At 38.8% G+C, this 20,519-nt stretch overlaps 1 long non-coding RNA gene across 1 annotated transcript; it reads left to right on the forward strand.

Annotated features, from left to right (window-relative positions):
- The first annotated feature begins 1,791 nt into the window (after positions 1-1,791).
- Positions 1,792-19,483, forward strand: LOC146385473 (uncharacterized). The gene is made up of 3 exons (XR_014800379.1): positions 1,792-2,081; positions 18,064-18,216; positions 18,352-19,483. It is a non-coding gene; the product is annotated as an uncharacterized LOC146385473 (long non-coding RNA).
- Positions 19,484-20,519: the final 1,036 nt, after the last annotated feature.

Genomic DNA, 20,519 nt, shown 5'->3' on the forward strand with positions numbered 1-20,519 from the left:
GTCTGGTCTTGCAATCTCGACTGACAATCAAGTGACTGCTTTATCTACCAGTAGCTGGTGTGTCACCCGTCTTAGCTGCTATGATGCCTGACTGGTAGCTGGATGGGACTGGTCCCTTCTGGGTATCTGTGGGGATCAGGCTTTCAGTTGGCCATTCTGGGTGTTTCTTGTTGACAGTGCTGTCCAACTCTGGCACTGTGATGGTTACTTGATCCTGTTTATTTTTTTCTCTGTCTTGAAGTCTTAGTGAGGAAAATGCAGTATGATCATACTACATCAAATCCTAAAGAATGAGTCAATCAGAAATAAATAACAATCACTTAAATATCCTATTTTTCTTTCCAAAAAATCACCAAAATATTATAAAAATCATACAAATAGCTAAGATGACTAAAAAACTACAAAAAAAGCTTATGTTCTCCTTGCCCAGTTTTCCTGTCTTCTCTCCACTATCATGATAAAGGTTAAAAACCTAAAATATACTAATAAAACAACAGCAACAACATGCAGGCCCTATTTAGTAGCATCTTTTAAAGTCCTCTTGAGTACATAATTACAGTTATTTTTTAAATTATGGTTTCATGAGGACAAAAATAGACAATAAAGCAGGGAATGCTTGAGAACAGGCTCACCTACAATTTTTGTCATATCAGCATGGACTGTCCTCTGTTGCTCCGGAGATGTGCTTTCAATAGACTTAGATCGCAACACGGACGCAAACCAATAGCTGACATGATGCACGGCTATATTCATCTTTTACATATGAATCTAAGACTGCGCCAACATGTTGAAAACTTTAATTTAAAGCTTAGTGCTGTTTGGCAGCTTATGTAAATGAAACATTGTCATTAATAATTTCATTTCTTTTTTTTTTTTATCAAAAAAAAATATATAAATAAATAATCTTCCTCCACTGTTTGTTTGGAGTGTCAACAAGTTAGTCAGAGTAGAGAAGAAGCAGATGGTAATAAGTAATAATTGCTGCTAAGAAGAAAAAAAAAATATTTATTACATTTTTTTAAACCACTTGTCTGCATTTCCTTACGGGTATTTATTTTTGTTGTTTTTTTGACTATAGCAGCTTTAAACATCCACGACCCAGCTCACAACACACCACCTACCTACAATTTGTGTATCCTCCAAAACATCTTGAATATCACACAAAAGCCAATCTGGCATAGGATAACAGACACAGGCTCAACATGAACTCACTAAATATATACACACAAGTTTGTCATGCATTGTGTGTGTGTGTGTGTGTGTGTGTGTGTGTGTGTGTGTGTGTGTGTGTGTGCGTGCGTGCGTACACACACACACACACACAGTTACATTAAATAACTAAATAGTGAACTTGTAACTTTTAGGAGTCCTCAGTGCTATTTTTCCAACTTCAATATTTCAACAGAATAAAATGCTGTGAGTTTGAAGCAGTGACAAATAAATATTCTATTACAATGAAGTCTTAAATATCAGAACGCTTTCATGGTGGACTTTTTCTGCTTTCTTGCAGCTTGTCATCTGCATGGAGGCATTAACTGAGATTAGTAGCAGCCTTTTGGAGTTTTTGTCAATAAATATTTGAAAATAATGTGGCTCTGTAACTAGTTCTACCGACTCTGTTCTACTTGAATGATGCAGTGAATGAGTTCAGGGTTGTCAGCCCTATACAGCAGCTGTACCATTATTACAAAGACATGAAATTGTGCTTGTAATTTTTTTAGAGAAACCCTTCATTGCTAAGCTTTCTAACTGGAGGATGTCACAGACAGCAGCCTTGGTGCATAACTGCAGTTTAACAAGCTGAAAGAACAAGCCGCACATCTCACCTTTGTAGGAAATTCTGACGTCAGCGATCAAGCGATCAAGTAGTTCAAAAGCAGTAGGAACATTTCTAGGATTTTTTCAAGTCTCCTGATGCTCTGAATCTGGTTCATTTCTCTTTTATTTAGTTAACCGTAGTTTTCACTGTGAAACAGCAGTGCTTAGTGGCTTTATGAGAAATTGGAATTGAACAGGATTTGGTTCATCTCCCTTCTACGCAGTGTCATCTCTACTATCAGGGGATTGTGAGTGCTGAAAGCGTAAGTCTGCTTTTGATTTGATTGCTGTTTGCATTGTACACTGAACTGTGCTCCCATATCCTTATGTTATTTAGTTGCCAAGGTAAAGGGGCGAGGAGAGAGGTGTGTGTGTTGATTTTAACAACAGTGGCAATTCATGAAAGCTGAAGTTCAAAACATAGAAACTAAGCTTTGGGAGGCTTTCTGCTTGTCAACAACACCTTCTTCACCTCAAACTAAGAGACAATCAGAAGCATATTTGCATTACTGAGTGCCTTCTGGAATTTACAAAGATCAACATAATCCAGTGCTGTATGTGTGTGTGAGAGCGAGTGTGTGCACATGTGTGTGTTTGTTTGAAGTTTTTCGCTCAGAGTGTGTGTATTCACTTGTACATTAAGTGAGTTTTGCAGTGTGTTGCTTCCCCTGACAAATCCCCCAGGTGGACTGCTTTATTACACTCCTTCTCTGTTTCTCATGCGTGCATGCGCGCACACACACTTAAATGCTTTCACAAATGTGCTCAAACACACACAGCATGGCGATAGCTGAGTCACTGATCATCCCTGCTCTTTTGTTCCTCATACACCTGCTCAGCTTACCACCTCCCACTCATATGTATGGACTGACACAAACACACACACAAACACACACTGGTAAACACTCAACACCTCCAAAAAAGCTCAGGCAACTCAGAACTTAGTTCCCATGAGAGGAGCAGTGGGGGAAATAGAGACTGAATCAATGTAAGAAAAAAAAACAAAAAGCAAAAATCCCTTTATTCTGCTTTTCTCTTCCTTTTCCTACTTCCTCTCCCCTGTTGTATGCTTCCTCTTCTCGCCTCCTTTCTGCCTCACTATTCCCAGCTACTTTTATGTCTTTTTTTCCTTTCAAATCTTGTCTTCTTTATTCCTGAACATCCTATTTTCAAGTTGTTGTTTTTTTTTAAATTGGATTTTAAACTCTTATCTCTTCTCTCCCAAACATTGAGTTACTGTTTCTCTTCAGGTAATAATAACAACTTCCTTCATGACAGAGATTTTGTTTACCTTTTGTTGTTTACCAAATTTAGCCATTTCTCCCTCCATTTCTCAGGATAATAGGACCAGCATGAACACACAGAAAGAACCTGCTACAGTGAGACATCACCCTTTTTACATCTGCCACTGTGGCTTGCTACTTTAGAACACACATGTGTGTGTGCGGTCACTTCATTGCACATGCTAGCTTGCCCGTTCGCTTCATTGGCTGCCAAACAGTTAGCTTTGCTCTCTGAGCACAGACGTTTTCCCCTGCCAGAACAGTTTGTCCCAATTTCCCACTGAGAAACTCTTAGAGAATTTTTAGGGAAATGTGTGTGTCTGTTTGGTGTGTATGTTGGTATGGAGACACATTCAAATAGCTCCATATTACCTACAAAAAAATGAAAATGTTTAAATATAGCATATTAGCTGCAAAAGATCTGAAAAACCTTGGACAATTTTAAGTGCCAGATTGAGGGAATTCAAAGAAATATTGCTATGCCTGTAGTTTCAGGTTTAATCGATGTAGGAGAAATAATTGTTTTATGCAATGCTGTCCCTTTCAGAGGAGACTGTACCATCTACCTGAGGGCAAAAAGGGCAAGTGATGATTTAGAGGATGAATGAATTTTTCAGCTTCTTTGTTATTACAATTTCATATCAGGAGCTGTTTATAGTCTAAAATTGCATCATCCTGTTTGACTATTCTGAGGATTTTTTTTGTCCTTTTGACGATCAGCTATTGAAAAGATGCCACCTTTCCACTACGTGTAGATGGGTACAGATGGATGTTTACGAATAGGTTGTGTGTTCACATGGGATCAATTATAGAAGGCAAGTGTCATCTTTTGCCTGTAGACAAAAACAGAATCTCAGAACATTAGCACTGCTGTTGTTTATTGCCTGTCTAGGCTTACAATTAGGTTTCAGCTCTTACAAATCCCATCTTGTGACACCGCATCTCTTTACCTCACTTATGCTTCTCTTCCTCACATTACTCTCTTGCTATATTCTCAACATACCTAGCCTGTAGGGAAATCAGATTTGTATAGTTTTATAACTGATTATGCAAAATTCTTATATAACCTGACTATTTTTCCATCAAAATAGTTTTATATGGTTTTTGTAATAAACTGCGATGAAACGCTTCCTGGTGGCCTGTCAGAGAGATTCATAAATGAGTCTTTAGGGAAAGTATGCAAATGAAAAGCAGCAATCTTAACTACTTAAAACTTACTTATCTACTTAAAAGACTAAATATGAAAACAAAAATAAGCTGCTCTGGTTTTGAACTTTATATATCCACATATTAATTTTACAATCTAACAAGGAAATCTAACCACTAACTACCACACAGACAGACACAAGGCATGAAAAGAAACACAAACAATCAGCACACTAATTGGGAGTGTGATTGTCAGAAAGGAAAACACAATATTACACTGTAATATTGTGTTAAATTAAACAGAGGAGAAAAGCTGAACATTACCTGAAGCAGCCAGTAATTGAGGAGGTAAATTTGGGATTTAGTGAAATCCAATTTCGCCGAGGAGGAGAAATTAGACTTGCACCATGTTATCAGTTTATGGAAGGCACTCATGTGCCAATGGGTTGCAGTAATGGTGAGGATGCCATGATGAATCTAACGGTGAATGGTTTCGCTGAAGGTCGGGTCAGCCTGTTGGAGAGGGGCAGCTGCTCGACAGAGTGGATTCTTTCTGTTCAAGGTAACAAAGGAACATGTGGTAACAAAATAACTCAACATTGTGTATTGGGGATTGGACTTTTAGTGGAATAAAAAATGTTACTGACTCCGTGATTTCGAGCATTAGTTATGTCAACAATAAGAGGTTAGGTCTAAGAGAGAGAGTTTTTTTTTCTTTATGGAAGTCATTTTCTGCCTTTAAGGATTTTTCTCTCTCAAGGATATGTGTTTGTGTGAGGTTAATGTGAGAGCTCCCTTTTTTTGTCTAATATGCATTAGCGATTAGGGGGAACAATACGCATCTAATAAACCATCTCGAAGCTCTTGGAGGTATTAGTTACCAGGGATCTGCCTTTACACAGGAGGGGAGCTTCCTGGTAACTAGTGATTACACAATTTGCTCTTCTGACCACTAATCACTTTTTAATTACCAGAAGGGCTCTAGAGTGACTCTGGTTTTTTGTGTCGATAAGCTGATGTAGGGTTGAAAAGCGTGAATGGAAATGGGTGATAATGTGCAGGTCAAAAGTCTTGTAGCTGACTGTCTTCACTTATGTTGTTGTTCATAAGTTTAGTGTTGCTGGTTTGATGCCCAGCTGCTTCTGTGTCCTTGGGCCAAATAAACCCCGAGTTGCTCTGTGATGTATTCACTGGGGTGTGAATGTATATGAATGTTAGAGAGAAAGCACTATTATTGTAAAATGAGTTATAGTGGGTGACAAGATGGACTTTTTAAAATTAAATTTGACAGAAACTAGAAATATGTTTTTTTGGAGACGGTAAGCAAACACAGTTAGAGTCTAATTAAACACCATATTTGGGGTATGACACCTAAATTCTCTAATTAGAAACTATATGTTACACCACTCGTTCAAAGAAAATATTAAAATTAAATTCAAGCCACATCTGGTCTTTACAGCTCGACTTGTTCCTGCCTGCATGTGTTCTCATATAGTTTGTAGGAAGTAGTACCAACTTTTTTACTGTGTCCTGGACAAGTTAAAACATCTCACACCAGTAATATTAGACAAAGGAAATGACAGGACATTATTGAATGTTATTCTCAAGTCGCTCCAATATCTCTATCGAATAAAGACACAGGTGTCAATAAGATAACATTCATTTTTAATTAGCAAGGAAAAATCTTTGACTTGATACATTGTCCTCACTTTCAGGAGATTAGGATATTACTATTATTTCAGTTTGCACACATAAGGGAAAAATACCCCCATTGAAAAAAGAATCCCAGATTCCACTGTAGGTCTTGCTGGAGATCTTGGGATTTAAGATGCTGTGAATTCAACTTCAGCCTCCATAGTTTAAACCCATCTTCTTTTTCCAACTCATTAAAAAAAAAATCACACTTTTTTGCAGTTACATCTATGAGTATTTGTTACTTAGGTTTTTTGTAATTTTGCCTCCGTATGTTACTACAGTTCATTTTAAATCAACCAGACCATCAATACTCAGCTATGATTACAGGCTTTTTACAAAAAAGGTATAGCATTATTAACTGTTTGGGAATTACTGCCATTTCTATATATACCCTGTATGCTTGTTCAGAGTCTCTCCCATCTGCCATTAGGCAAGAGTCAGTGACAGATGGATGGACAGGCCACCAGTCCATCACAGGGCCACCTTTACACCTACAGACATTTTAGAATCACCATATCACTAAAATGCCTGTCTCCGGAGTGACGGGTGGAGCTGGAATACCGAGTTAACCCACACTGTGACAACAGAGACACAGGAAGGCCCCAGCCAGCTTGCAGGTTTGAACTCATAACCTTTTTGCTCTGAGAAAACAGTGCTAACCAACCTTGTGCCACCTTAATTAGTATGACTGCTTTGTTTCTCCAAACGCTTGCTTGGTGCTGTAACATTTTCTGGCATTCTTGCACTCTCAAGCACTGCTTACTGATTGGTCACAGGAAATCTAGCTATGGAAGCATTGTACTTACTGACACAGGACTGCTGGATGTGCTGGATGTGGAGATATAGAGTTATATTTACATTTTTTTTTAAAAAAATAAAGGATCCATCTGTTATCACTGACTAATTTGAGAGTAGGAGCTGATGTTGATGAAAATGACTTTGACTGAGCATCTAAGAAGGAGGAGTGTTTGCAGTAGATCTTTTGAATGTTCTCAAGACATGTTTGGTCATGCAGGGGATACACAGAAAAGACCACAGGCTTTCAGATGATTCACCTACGACTAAACTATACCTGGGTGCATGTACAAAGTTTGAAATATGTGTAGACATTCTTGTTGTTGCATTAACAAAGATATGGTCTACCAATCTCAATCATGGTAAATATGTGAATTTTTTTTGCCACATTTTCACTTTTTCATATCTTATCCACCTATAAGCTGTAGATATTCCCTTAATTCAGAGTACTCTAAAGTTGTGTGTTTGGCTTTGTTGGCAACCCAATATTCAGTCTTCGTGAATAATATGTCTTGCCTGGCTTGGATGTTCGCTAACATTACTATGATCTCACCCTCAAAAAAACATCGCCTTTTCTCTTTCGATTCACAGGTATCCCTGACTAAACCCTTATTTGTTCTCTTATATGAGGGGAAATCTACCATATTTAGATAGTAGTACCAATTTAAGTAGATCATATGTGCTTAATTCTTTGACTTCTCAGCACCTTTTTTGAAGTCAGCGCTACTGGAAATTGCTTTAACTCCAAATTCAAGTATATATATTTTTTATCAATATTTTCATAAATGCAGTCCCTGGCTTTTGGACCTTGATTTGGAGATTAGATGGGGGCAGGAGTTTGAAGTAGGTTTAAGTGACCTCTGCAATCTGAGGTCATGTCATGTTTTAAGTGTAACAGAATGACAGCCACTTAGCATAGCAGAGAATCTTTCCTTGTATCATTTTTCAGAAGTTCAGTGATTTTTGTGCCATCTTGACAGGACTTGACACAAAGAGAACCAGTTGCAGAAAGCCTGATATTTTACATGAAATCAGCTTTGGTTTTGAGCATACTGTGAGTTTAATAGTGTTAATGATTTGTAAACATTTGCTCAAAATAACAGTTAACAATCAGACAAATCTCAGCAAGATGCCTATTGCCTCAGCTGCACTTATCTTGGTTGGTAACTCCTTAATGTGACCTAAAGTATGGTTCTTGGATAAGGTTGCATATGATTTCTTTGAAATCACTTACTACTTGGCTATAATCCCTGTGACTTAATTATCGAGAACATGATCACTAGTATTATGTTCCTTCAGAGAACTCTTAAAAAATAAAGCACACTTGTTAAAAAGAAAATGTTTATTAATATTTACTGCATCTGTGAACTGAGTTTAATCAGAAGATGACTCTCATCATTCATCATGTCCACCTTGTTGTGTGTGTGTGTATGCGGTATATATGCTTACGGTATATACAGTAAGCATATATACATAATACAATAAGCAGTAGCGGTGGAACAAATATCTGATCCTATGTCAAGTGGCTGGTAATAACTCTTGGTAAAGGAAAATAGCCAGCATGGTTTAGAAATGCAATTTAGAGACTGAAGTATTTCTACTTTTGACAGTGGTGTGACCATATGCTCATTAAATCACCACTAATATAAGTTATTGAAAAGAAATGAACAGAATTCACTGGAAGTAGGAAAAAAAAACAAACAACAAATATACAAAAAAACATTTTATTTTTATTTTGCAGCCACAGGCAGCACCAAAATGTGGAAACAACACTGACTGCAGAATGAGGCATTTCATTTAACTACACCAATACGGAAACCTTATAAACAATGTGACATTCCTCCTATTAAGATGCAGCACTCAATTATTCACCTTTGGTATGTGATGTACTTCCCCAAATGCTAAAACGAAACTTGATTTAGTTGGATATAAGACAATGAATATGTCACAAAGTGATACAAAATACACACAACATGCAAGCAGACGTGATAAAAGCTCCACAGAATGATACTCTTATTAGGCCGACAGTGTGTGTCTGTCTCAGCAGGATTCTTTTCCGTATCTCTGCACACTTCATGGAACTGAATCTCATTGTGGGAGATTCAAGATATAGATCTTGATATATCCATCCATCCATCCATCCATCCATCCATCCATCCATCTTTCCACCAAACTGTTTTTGTAGTTTAGGATTGCAAAGGGGCTGGAGCTTATCTGGTTAACTGGACAGGTCACCATTTATCACTGGGTGACCTTGATTGACCCATTCAAAAGGTACCTTACCTTAACTGCTGAAATCCCCCACCCTTAACACTTATCCATACACATGTGCCCCACAAAAGCACACATTGTCATCAAAATGCACACTGATAAATTGTCTATGGAGAAAGGAAGAGAGAGAAAATCCTATGTGTGCGTATTCATCCTCCTTACTCCCAACATCCCTGCACCTGACCTTCAGTGTTATTAGGGAGCCTTCTTTATTCCTGACACTCTCACAGATCTTCCCTGAAGAAAGCAATTCATCCATTTTCCAATAACTTACCACCCAAGGCAATTATGTCTGTTTTTCTGCCACCTCTCCGCTTCTCAATAAAGTGCTCATAAATGGGGAGGGCAAAGATGTGAGAAGTGATTTTGAAAAGATTGCTCTGTGTGTGAGGAAATGAGACAGTGTGAGTGTGTGTGTGTGTGTGTGTGTGTGTGTAGGAGAGAGGGTGAGAGAGTGTTCTGTTAAGAGATGTGTGAGGATAGCAAAAGTGAAAGTGATATTAAAAAGCAGAAGTTAAAAGGAGACAATGATTGAAGGGTTGGGTGGCAGAAGTTGTGAATTTGATATGTCTGAAGTACAGAGTTTGTGTTCAGCTCAGCTGGGTTCAGGCATCGCTTCAAGGCAATACAGTCACATGAAAATAAAAACTTTGGAAAAGGGGAAAAAAGCTACATAGAAATTTTATTGGTTTCCTATTAAGAGTAAAGCATGTTTTTATTTAAGTAGTACTCAAAAACAAGTAAAGAATTTTCTTTAGACAAATATCCAATAACATACTGTACAAGTTTCAGTTTAATCTCGATATAAATTTACTTGTCAGTGTCTTAAAATATAGAAGCATTTCGCATGCAGTGACTTCCACCACGCAATCCTGTGTGTTTTTAATGCCGTGCAGCATGAAAGCCTGATGATCATGTCTGTACAAAAGTGGTTTTCTGTCTTGTCTCTTGTGTACAGAGGTTATTCCAGATTCCCACAATCTTTAAATGATATTATGTAATACAGATGATGAAACTCCCAAATTCATTGCAACTTGAGGCTGAGAAGAGTTATTATTAAATTATTAAAGCATTTGCAGTTTCTCACACAGTGCTGAAAACCTCCCCGTTTTTACTTCTGAGAAACTCTGCCAGTCTATGATGCTCCTGTTATACCCTATTATGTTACTCCATACAGAAAATGTGTACATCTGTGTGTCCTTGAAATATTTTTCAGTTACATCTCTGCTTTAATGATTTACCTTTGTCTTACTTTTGTTTTGTGTGGCTTATTTTATATTCGAAATATTGGGTTGGTGCTGATAAGTGTGTTTACTGATCTAAAAACATTATTCAGTTAGGGTCAATAGCACAAACCAAACACTGGATCTGCATTAAAAAATAATAAAAATAAAAAAGAATAACGGTGTGTTATTCTAAGCAGTTAAACAACAGTGTTAAACAACATAATGAAGAAATGAAATACATATTATTCATCCGTGATTTCCCAAATTGTACTTTTCAAGCTGTTATGATGGCCTGTGGGCACATTTTAAAGTCACTATTGGTTGTCTAAACAGATATGTAGAACTAGGAATCCCAAAATCCTTGCTGTAACTCAGCTGCGTTGCTACTTTAGATGCTGTGTGTAACCATGTGTGTATACACTATATGCACACATGAGAAACCCCATTTTCTCATTCTTTAAAGGTGAAAAACCCCCAAAATGCAACTCGTTTATTAAACTGATCGTTTTATCCTTTTAAAAATAGAAACTCTGTTTAGATTTGATGCCAGCAAAACGTTCCAAAGCGATGATGCAGGGGCATGTTTACCAGAGCGTTACATCACTCGTGTAAGTGTTTGGGAACCAAGCAGACAAATTGCCACGGCTTTGAAAGTGAAATGTTTTCCCATTCTTGCTTGATATAGGATTTCAACTGACCACTAGTGTGAGGCCTTGTTTATGCTGTGTGTGCTTCAAAGAAGGACCAAATACAGAACGTGAAGAAACAAAACAGCTAACAATAATACAAAAGAAAAAAGGAAAAAAGCAAATTATCTGAAAAAGTCATCTGAAGGAAAGATGCAAAGAGGAGATGAGAAGGGAGTAACACAAGAATGCAGGTAGGTGAACAGAAGAATTTAGTAAAGGAAAGGGGAAAAACAAAGAGGCAAATACACAAAAGTCATTAGGAAAGGTTCAAGGTTATTGTTAGTGTCCCACTTGGTAATAGTTGATCTGCAGCAAGAGTTTGCATAACAGAAGACTATAGACACAGGGGCAACATTATCAACAACAGCAACAATAAATCAGAGAAGTAATGCAAGAAAAGTAGATAAGAGCAAAAGTGCAAGTGTGAAACCATTAAGTGCAGCACTTAGGATGAGACATGCCCTGAAAACATGACCTGAGGGCAACAGCTCACACTCACTATAGGGTGGATGATTCAAGCACCCTCATATGTCAATAGTCATCCTGAGCACTGTCTGATATTAATGGCCTTATAATTTCATAATTATCAAGCAAAATAATGATATGAAATCTTAAAACAGATATTCTGTGAAGCAGCAGCGACATTCATAATTATTACATAAAAATAAATGTAGCATCAGCATGGGAATGAACAATACCCAACATTGCTCATTTTTTGTGTTGTCTTTTCATTATTTTAATGTCAATGTCAAAACCTTTGGTAACAGTTTGTAGCAATCTTGGTGATTTTTAGATCTTTTGATAGATGGAGGAAAGCATGCTTTCACCAAGCCACTAAGTCATCCGTCATATATATGCATAGATCGAGACATGGTTAGATACTTAAGCATACACAGCTGTGAGCGTATAAATGAATATTTACTGGATCGTCTTCTGAATGATCTACAGCTGCATGTGCTCAGCCCCGCAGAGGCTTCAGCGGGGCGAGATGAAGGGGAGAGTGGGTGGAGTTAGGAACTCTGGACAGAGGCAATCATCATCTCACGATGACTCTTAAATCTAACCCAGAATCAAAGATAGCTTGATCCTTTGCATTCAGCCTCCAAGGCCAGAGCACCAACTTCTTTGAGGACCGCATTCATTATGCAACAGCACGAACTTTGTTTCTATAACTACCTATCAGATAAACTAAATCTCATTGCTTTGCTCAGGCTGCAATTTATATTTTTTATAGTATGTAAATAACTTTAGGTACTACTCAGTCAGTATTTTTAGAAACGTTCTAGTAATGACTCTGACTACGAATGAGCAGAGAGTGTGTTGAATTATTTATTTGTCTATTTTGCAGTTGACCAAATGAATAGCCCCATTTGTAATGTGAGGCTGCCGCTCACAGTGACAACCTCACAGATACAGTAATTATCACCAGCTCAGTGTTTCACCTGCTCCTTTCACTGCTTCTTTTTTTTAGCCTCCTTAAGCTAATTGTTTAGCCCACCAATGCTTATCAACCTTGTTTCAAGCAGCAGCAAGCACTTGTCTTCGCACACACACAAAAACACACACACAGGCACACGCAAAGGTTTGATAAAGCCATGGATACTACTTGCAAGGAGACAAGATGTTAGCAACCACTTAGGAGAGCATCGAGGGTAATGACACGTATAGTATTTATTTTTTCTCACTTGTGGGTGGAAACAGATAAAAGGAGAATGACTGTTGGACCCACATTTACCAGGTGGATGGAAAATATCTCCAAATGACTTTAAATTGTACATTCAGTATATGTTATAGTCATTTTATGCTCTTAGCAAAAATTATTAACGAGCACACAGAAAGCTACTTTTGGCTGATTTCTTATTCACAAGGGGTCACCACAGCAGGTAGTGCCGCATGTTTTGATATGGCAGTTTTTACACTGACACAACCCCAAAGGGACTGTGTCAGGAAGGGATCTAATGCTTGTAAAGCGAATGTGTAAACCACTAAAGTAAAGAGCCACTCTTAAGCATAAAGCAAATAGCAAGGTATTGTTTAGAAAATGAATGTGCCTATTCTACTGTTTTTATACTGTTTTCTTTAACCTTAATATCACAACTAAACAGTGTGTTAAGATGCTCTGTTTGCCTTATTTGCGAAGGGAAAATATGTGATGTATTGTATGAGATTATACTTCATTATTCAATTGGTTTTCCATTTTGGTCTGGGAAACACTTATAAAAAGGGAAGAGGATTATGAGAGAGGCTGGGAAAGTAATGTGTGCCAGCTGATATCCAGGGAATTCCTGAATAAATTAAGCACACAATCTCTCTTTCTCTCACAGAATAGGGCACAGAAACACATGCGAGCACACACACAATCACAAATACACAAATGGCTGACCCTTAGTGTTCCCACGACATCTGTTACAACAGAGTTCAGCTAGTTGTTGTAGAAAAGCCAAAGTGACCCACCCCAGAACATAAGAGGACTTCACAAAAATATTGTAGTGGTTTGGCACACAACAGAAATAGATGAGTGGATATGAGAGGCTTTAGTGGGACTGGGCCATTTTTGTCGTTTTATTAGCAAGTGATTAGCAGTACTTTTAGTATATTTATACCATGGATGACTCAGGCACTCTTAGCTTATAAAATACCAATTTCTCTCATTTAAAATATAAAAACAGGGTGGGTCTTCTCTATTCGCATGAGTTCATCATAACATTAAAACAGCCTTTCCAATATTGTGGAGGTCACCTTCCACTAATACCTCTGGCCTGTCGGAATGAACATTGGACCTCTGACACAGGGAAATTGGCAACAGATCTTTGAGGTCTTGTGGATGTTTGACCTGTGATCTGGGGTGTTATGGAGGTTGGGTCACCTTAGGCTCATTGGCATGTTCTTCAAGCTGTTCCTGAGATGCACGCGATCCTAATGGGGGAAGCCCCGATGTCTAAGCGTGCTGTTGCCACGTGAAGCATAAATGTGTACGTGTGTGGTCTCTAGCAATGTTTACATGGATGGTCCGTGTCAAAGTAACATCCAGATGAGTGCCAGGTCTCGATCTTTCCCAGCAGAGCATTGCGGTGTAACACGACGATCAATGTCATTCACTTTAACTGTCAGTGGTTTTAATATTGCAGCTGCTTCGTGTCCTTTACTCTATAATCAATAAATCCAATAAAAACCAAAAGCCAACTTCACTACCCAGTTTTTGGCACTCAGCACCAAGCACATTAGTTGTTGTAATGAAGATGTACAGTACATCTTTAAAACTGCACATCACAGATAGCAGCCAGCTTTTGTCAGGAAGCTTTTGGGGGGGTTGGGTATTTTTACTTCTTTTTTTTTTGCCTTAGTTGAATATTAGGTGAACAAGCACATTTTAGGTGCAGGTGAGGTTAACCTAAAAGTGACAACTGAATGATAACGTCTGGACTGAGCCAGACATGCAGACACAAGTTGTCAATTAGGAAACGTTTTTATTGTAATTACACTCAAGTTAGATCAGAGGAAGATTAGATGGCTCTTTGGAGCGTGAATAAGCACAGCAGTAGGCTCAGCTGGCAGAGCTTGCAGGTGGACTGATTTGGTAGCTGATGGCAAGCAGGTAAATAGAGCTGTACACAAACGAAGAAGTTAAGACTAGGAAGCAGGCAGACAGATGAAGAGAAGTTGCAGCTTGGCTGGGCTGGGAGTCGAGGAGGTGGAGTAGTCCAAGTACAAGAAAATAAAATTACTTCTAAGCAGAAAACACAAAACAGACACACCTGAATAAGAGTGACTGGAGGCCTAGCAATAGATATACTGCTGGTTTGATTGGCAACAGTTGTGCATGTTAATTGGAGCAGAGCTGTGGGAAGATGAAGGGTTTGCTACACCTATGACATTCAAACAGACAAGACAGACAAGTAAAGAAAACAAGAGTCACAAGGAAAGGGAAAGCAAATGCTGAGAGGAGAAGGTATGCAACCACAGCTGTGACACATGAATGGACCACCTATCCAGTGTATCTGTGTAATGTTATCTCATAAAATTCAAAGTGACACACCACCCAACCATAAACAAACCCCAATGATCATCATTGCTAACGGGTTATATAAATCATCGTGATAATTACTGTTCTATTTATCACTTGTAAAATGTAGTCCAACTTAAGTTTGACAAGCTTTAGTTGCTATAATAAAAGCACATGTCAAACTGGATCATCTCGTCAGCGGGAAGAGAAAATAGAGAAACTATGCTTGTCCACTTTGTATAAATTACACAAAACGACACAGTAAGAACACGCAGGGCAAACCGCTAAGATGTGATTTTTTGTAGTCCATCTTTGAAACATTATTTTTCCACAGCAGCCCCACGTAAACAACATCTGCTGTTGCATAATTAAGTAGTCTAGTGCAAGTGCAGTTGGATTTCTCTGTGCACCACAGGCTTTTTTTTTTTCATCAGTCCATCTGAATTCTCCTTCACATCTTTCTGTGACCTTATGGTGTTTTCCATGGAGGTTAAGAAAAAGTTTTTAGGAAAAGGTAGAAAGGTACTTTTAACTATTTGACCACAACCTCTCATTTCTGTTAGTGCCACAGTGTTGTCTCCCACAACTCTGTGACATTGAAGCAGCCTACAGAGTCTAACAGCCCTGAAACTGAAGCAGCTCAATACAATTAAGAAAGTCTTAGTGGGTGGCTCAGTGGTGCTGTGGTTAGCACTAAGATCACAAAGGAAAAGGTTGCGACAAATAGTATAACGATGAACACAACTTCCAGATCAGTAAAATCACACCAACCCAGAAGCTGTTAAACTTGAAATAAATCATCATTTTGAACATGTAACAATAAGACTAATAATGTAGAATCAGGTCAATAAGGTCCCACTCCCACAGGCCTAGAGAGCAGTCTGCAACCATCTGGTAGCTGTTGGTTATGAGGGAAAAATGCATATTCCCAAACTAGATGTGAGTGGTTGTTGGAGTCCCAGTCCCACAGGCCAACCACTGGTGGCTAGGAAGAAGCATGCATTTCTCAACTGGTTGGCAAAAACCTCCTTGGGATCGCTTTGATCGGTAGCATATTGCTAAAAATGTGTGACAAAGTTGATTGGTGTGTGATTTTGGACCAACTTGCTTATTAGGATGATGGTCAAGCTTAAAAACTGTCTGGAATGTTCCCTGATGGTTTACCTTCACTGACTGAATGCCAAAAAATGAGGGAGAAGCAGTGGGAAAACTATCAAAAAAACAAACCAAACAGCTTGCACATCAACATTTCTCCTCAGCCTGCATCTGAGATCCAAATGAGTGCTCCTCAAAACATGGATCACGTATAAGTCAATTCATTCAAAAGCGTAGATTCTACTGAGAGACGTTTGCATACTGAAACTACATCGCAGTTTGAATGGAAGTGAAGACCTTGTCTGAGAAAATGTCCAGCTATTCTCTGTAGAGTAGAGAAACAGTGAAAAGTCTAGTGCAGACAGGAAATGGAGACCGTTTGCCTTCAAAGTAAAGTTGTGCCTTGTGAAACTTGCTGGCTGCAGCTCTGAGGCACAACTTTTACTTGGAAGGTTAAACTTCTCTGTTTGCAAATTGTGACATGCTTCTCTGAAGTTGTTCAACTGCTTAGCTAGTATTTGCAGAAAAACAACACGCAAGTGTGGCAATCTGCTACCAACCAAAGTAATCACTAGGAAGTTTTTTGGTGCTGCATGAGCCAGCAAATTCCAGGAACCTCTGCCAGCCAGTCAGAGAATACACATATTTCCCTAGCAACCAGTGATGGTATCGTTTCAAGCAAACACTCTCTAAACATACAGGGTTTTTTTTAAGCAAGATGACAGTGACCCCACAACTCGGAATTAGATAAGTGGAAGATGATGGATGGATGGATGGATTTTTTTAAACCAAGCTGGCGATGGCCCTACGACCCTGAATTGGATAAGTGGAAGAGGATGGATGGCTGGCTGTGGTGAAAACCAACGGATGATGTCGCAGTAGCAATGGCCATCTTTTACACCATCTATTTTCTGAACCTGCTGGTTGGGTGGGGTCGTTCTGTGTTTTCAGCTTAATCTGACTTCCTCCGACAGTCAAGCGTCATGCATGTTAGGTTAATTGGTGATTCTTAACTGGTGATTCCAAACTAGCCATAGATCTGACTGTCTCTCTGTGTTACCCCTGTGATTGAATGACAACCTCTCTAGGGTGTACCCTGCCACTTACATAAAGTCAGCTGGGATAGGTTCAGTCGATAGCTCAGCAACTCTGAACAGGATAAACAGTTAAGAAAATGGATGGAAGAGGGTTTTCTTTAATCACTTACATCTATTTACAGCTTTTTTGACTGTGACATGTAAAAATGTTTCTGGTACAAAGGAAGAAGATATGGCACAAAAAAGGTTTCAACTTTATATGTTTGCAAATGTTGCTGGGATCAGTTTGTTATAGTTTATTTTAAATGTGTTAATTTACTACAAATATAGAACATCACCAGCCTTATCCTTTAACAGTTCCACCATTGGAATATTACAAGTGAAACATAGTCCATTTGCTTTCCACCTGCACTTATAAACCATTAGTACCACATTAGGTTATGTAACATTATAACTCTGAAGGTATTTTACTCCCTTGGTAAAGCCTAAAAGTTTTAGCCTCTTTTATACTAATGTAGCAATTGCCTGAGGTGGAACTTTTGTTGCTGTAATAATTACAGTATTGTGTCATTGTGGGAATTCAAAGGGTAAGGCAGCCCGCCGTGTTGTGATTGTCATGGAAACAGTTTTATAAACTGCACTTTGGCTTTATTTGTGCAGCCCCCTACCATCAATGCCACTGCCAGTCACAGTCTCACACAGAGTTTGACTCTAAAAGCTGTAAATATGAACCTTTTATCAGGATGTCCCATACACGGCATGTGCCGTAGAAGCATTAGAGACATTTAAATTGTTTTCTTTTTTATCTAATGTTTTCCAAATTGTACAAATTGTTTTGTTTTGCAAAAACCCACCTCAGGTCCTGCTCAGTTTGAGACGCTGACAATTTTGTGAAAGCTGTATTTTAGTGTGGTAGCTAATGGAAAAATCAATCTTGTATTATACCTGTAATTCTGGACAGCTTAATGATTGTAACGACTCTTACTCTTTCTCTCTCTCGCACAGGCAAAAATAAAGGGAAGGAACAAAAATGAGAAAAAGCAACGAAGAGCAAAGAAGGAATGTGTCAACCAGTGTTTGCTTGCAGTTTTTCATTGTTTGTGTCTCAACACTCCCAGATGGCGAAATTGGTATGCTGCTGAGAAGTCCAAGCCAAACGTTAGTATTGTAAAGCAAAGTTTGACACATACATTTTCTGTTTCTTATTGGCAGTGATGGTCAGCAATTCTCAAGAAAGCTCTGCAGCTCTGTTAATTATTATTATTTTTCTTTCTTTCCTATTTTTTAATGCAGCAAGAAATAAATGAGGACCAACTGGTGACAGACTGTAGGCGGACAATGCTAGCCCGGATCCACCAGCATGAAGCGTTCATTTTTGTTTTTCACCCACATTAGTCACATGGGGAAGGCATACATCTTAATCAAAACATTAATGGGAATTCATGATGCTTCGCCAGGCTTGTGGATTTCTGAGTACCTGACGGTGTTTAATACTCCACATGTATAAACTGAATTTTTCATAACAGCCTCACTTCTGCATCATAAAACATTGGGAAAAAAATCAGTTAGGGTTACACAGCACTGTAAGAAAAAGTCAATTCACTTGATAAAGTAAGTACTTGAAAGCCAGACAGAATATATTTTGACTTTTTTTTTTCTAACTTTAGGAGTGGCTCATGAATATAAATCAATGGTTAACTCTAAACCACTGGGGAAAGATATATGAAAATCTATTTGAAATGCTGTGGTAAGCAGATGTTGTTTTGAAGACTTTGTTTGTGAATTGCACTGTGCTGCGGACGATGGGTATTAAAGATGCAATAAGAGAATAGAGAATGGGCTGCAGAAGAAAGAGTTACACACAAGCGGAAAGCAAACATGTTCGCGGGCCTTTTTAGTCTGCAGATATACGCAAACTTCAGTGGCAGTGATACGTTTGAAGGGCTTAATAGTGGAGATTATCATGACACACACACAAACCCATAAGGTGTGGGTACACATTATGGGTCCGCTCCTCAGGAGTTGGCCCTTCTGTGACATTTGGAAAGGGCAGGAGGAGCATTACTCACGCACACACACACACACACACACTGCTTTGACCTCCACGCCATCAGGTGTCAGCATGGCCCCCCCGTACAGAAGCTCAATACTCAGATTAACATCAGGAATCAGGATTAGCTTGCCCCTGCAGGGTTTGGACAGCACACACTCGTTTCACCTGGCTGTCCTATTGCTCTCAGGTGCCACCCACATAACCCCACACACACAAACACACACACACAAACACACGCATGGTAGTCAGACACACAGATATATAGCATGTGCACATACACGGTCAGATTAAGAGTTATTGTTTGACATTTGCCGATAAAGGTTAATATAAAAAACTGCTTTGGCAACATGGGAATAAATATAGTAATTTAGGGACCTCACATTTATAGCAGTGGGCATGAGTTTCAACCTTTGATTCATATTCATCAAAATATAGCTTTTCCAGTTAATAAAAGCAGAAATAAATAATGCAATAAGTCTGTTTATTTTCTGACATTCATAAGCCTATAAGACCCTTTGTGGAACATTATTTCTGCTACAGTGAACAGGCAGTTGAAAAACTGCCTCTAAAACATAACTCTGTCCCATCCTTGAATGTGCAGTCTTACATAACTATACCTCACCAGCCACCTCACAGCAAGTGAGCTTGTTCAAAATCGTTAAGGGGGCATCTCTTCCGCTTTTAAAATTGTCAGCTATAGCAATGGATTGCCTGGCTTGACCAGTGCACTTCTCACTAGTCAGTCAAAATCAGATCATTGATTTCTTTGATGCAAGGTTTGAAGCAAGGGCAAGCTAAAAAGTGTCTGAACAAAGATATAGACCGCTGGCCTGGTTTAGAGCATGACAGCATGTCAGACCTCTACGTCTCCTCTATTAGAGATGCTTTGTCCCATGATCTCTTCTATTTATATTTAACAAGTAAATCTGGATGCCTCTGCAGCCACTGTGTGCTTTCCATTCTGAAAGGTTAGCAGATAAGATATTGCTCTGAGACTGGGGTCAATACAGCAGGTTTGGTTGTTTTTATCTCCTCTGTCTGTCGGAGAGGCTGCAGCTTCTCTCCTTCGATGAGTCACTCGCTCGACTGCAGAAAATTGAATGCTGTTCTACTGCCACCTTGTGGTCACTCCAATCCCCCCTCCACACACACACACACACACACACACACAGAGAGAGAGAGAGAGAGAGAGAGAGAAATGTACTTTTACTGTTGTAATACAGTGTATGCTGTGTGGCTTTTTGTGCTTTTTTTGTCCCGTGCTGTTTTAAATGGTTTAAGCTTTAGGTCCTGTTGAGCTAAATCTTAATGCCACAGCATACAGTACTAAAAGCGGGGGACACAATCTGCTGCTTCAGCCATTTTTAACAGGATATGCGTGTACAGCCTGGTCCATAAAGAAATCATG

Source organism: Perissodus microlepis, chromosome 6 (genome assembly GCF_051167445.1).
Source record: "Perissodus microlepis isolate ML-2025 ecotype Zambia chromosome 6, ASM5116744v1, whole genome shotgun sequence".
In the NCBI taxonomy this organism is placed as follows: Eukaryota; Metazoa; Chordata; class Actinopteri; order Cichliformes; family Cichlidae; genus Perissodus; species Perissodus microlepis.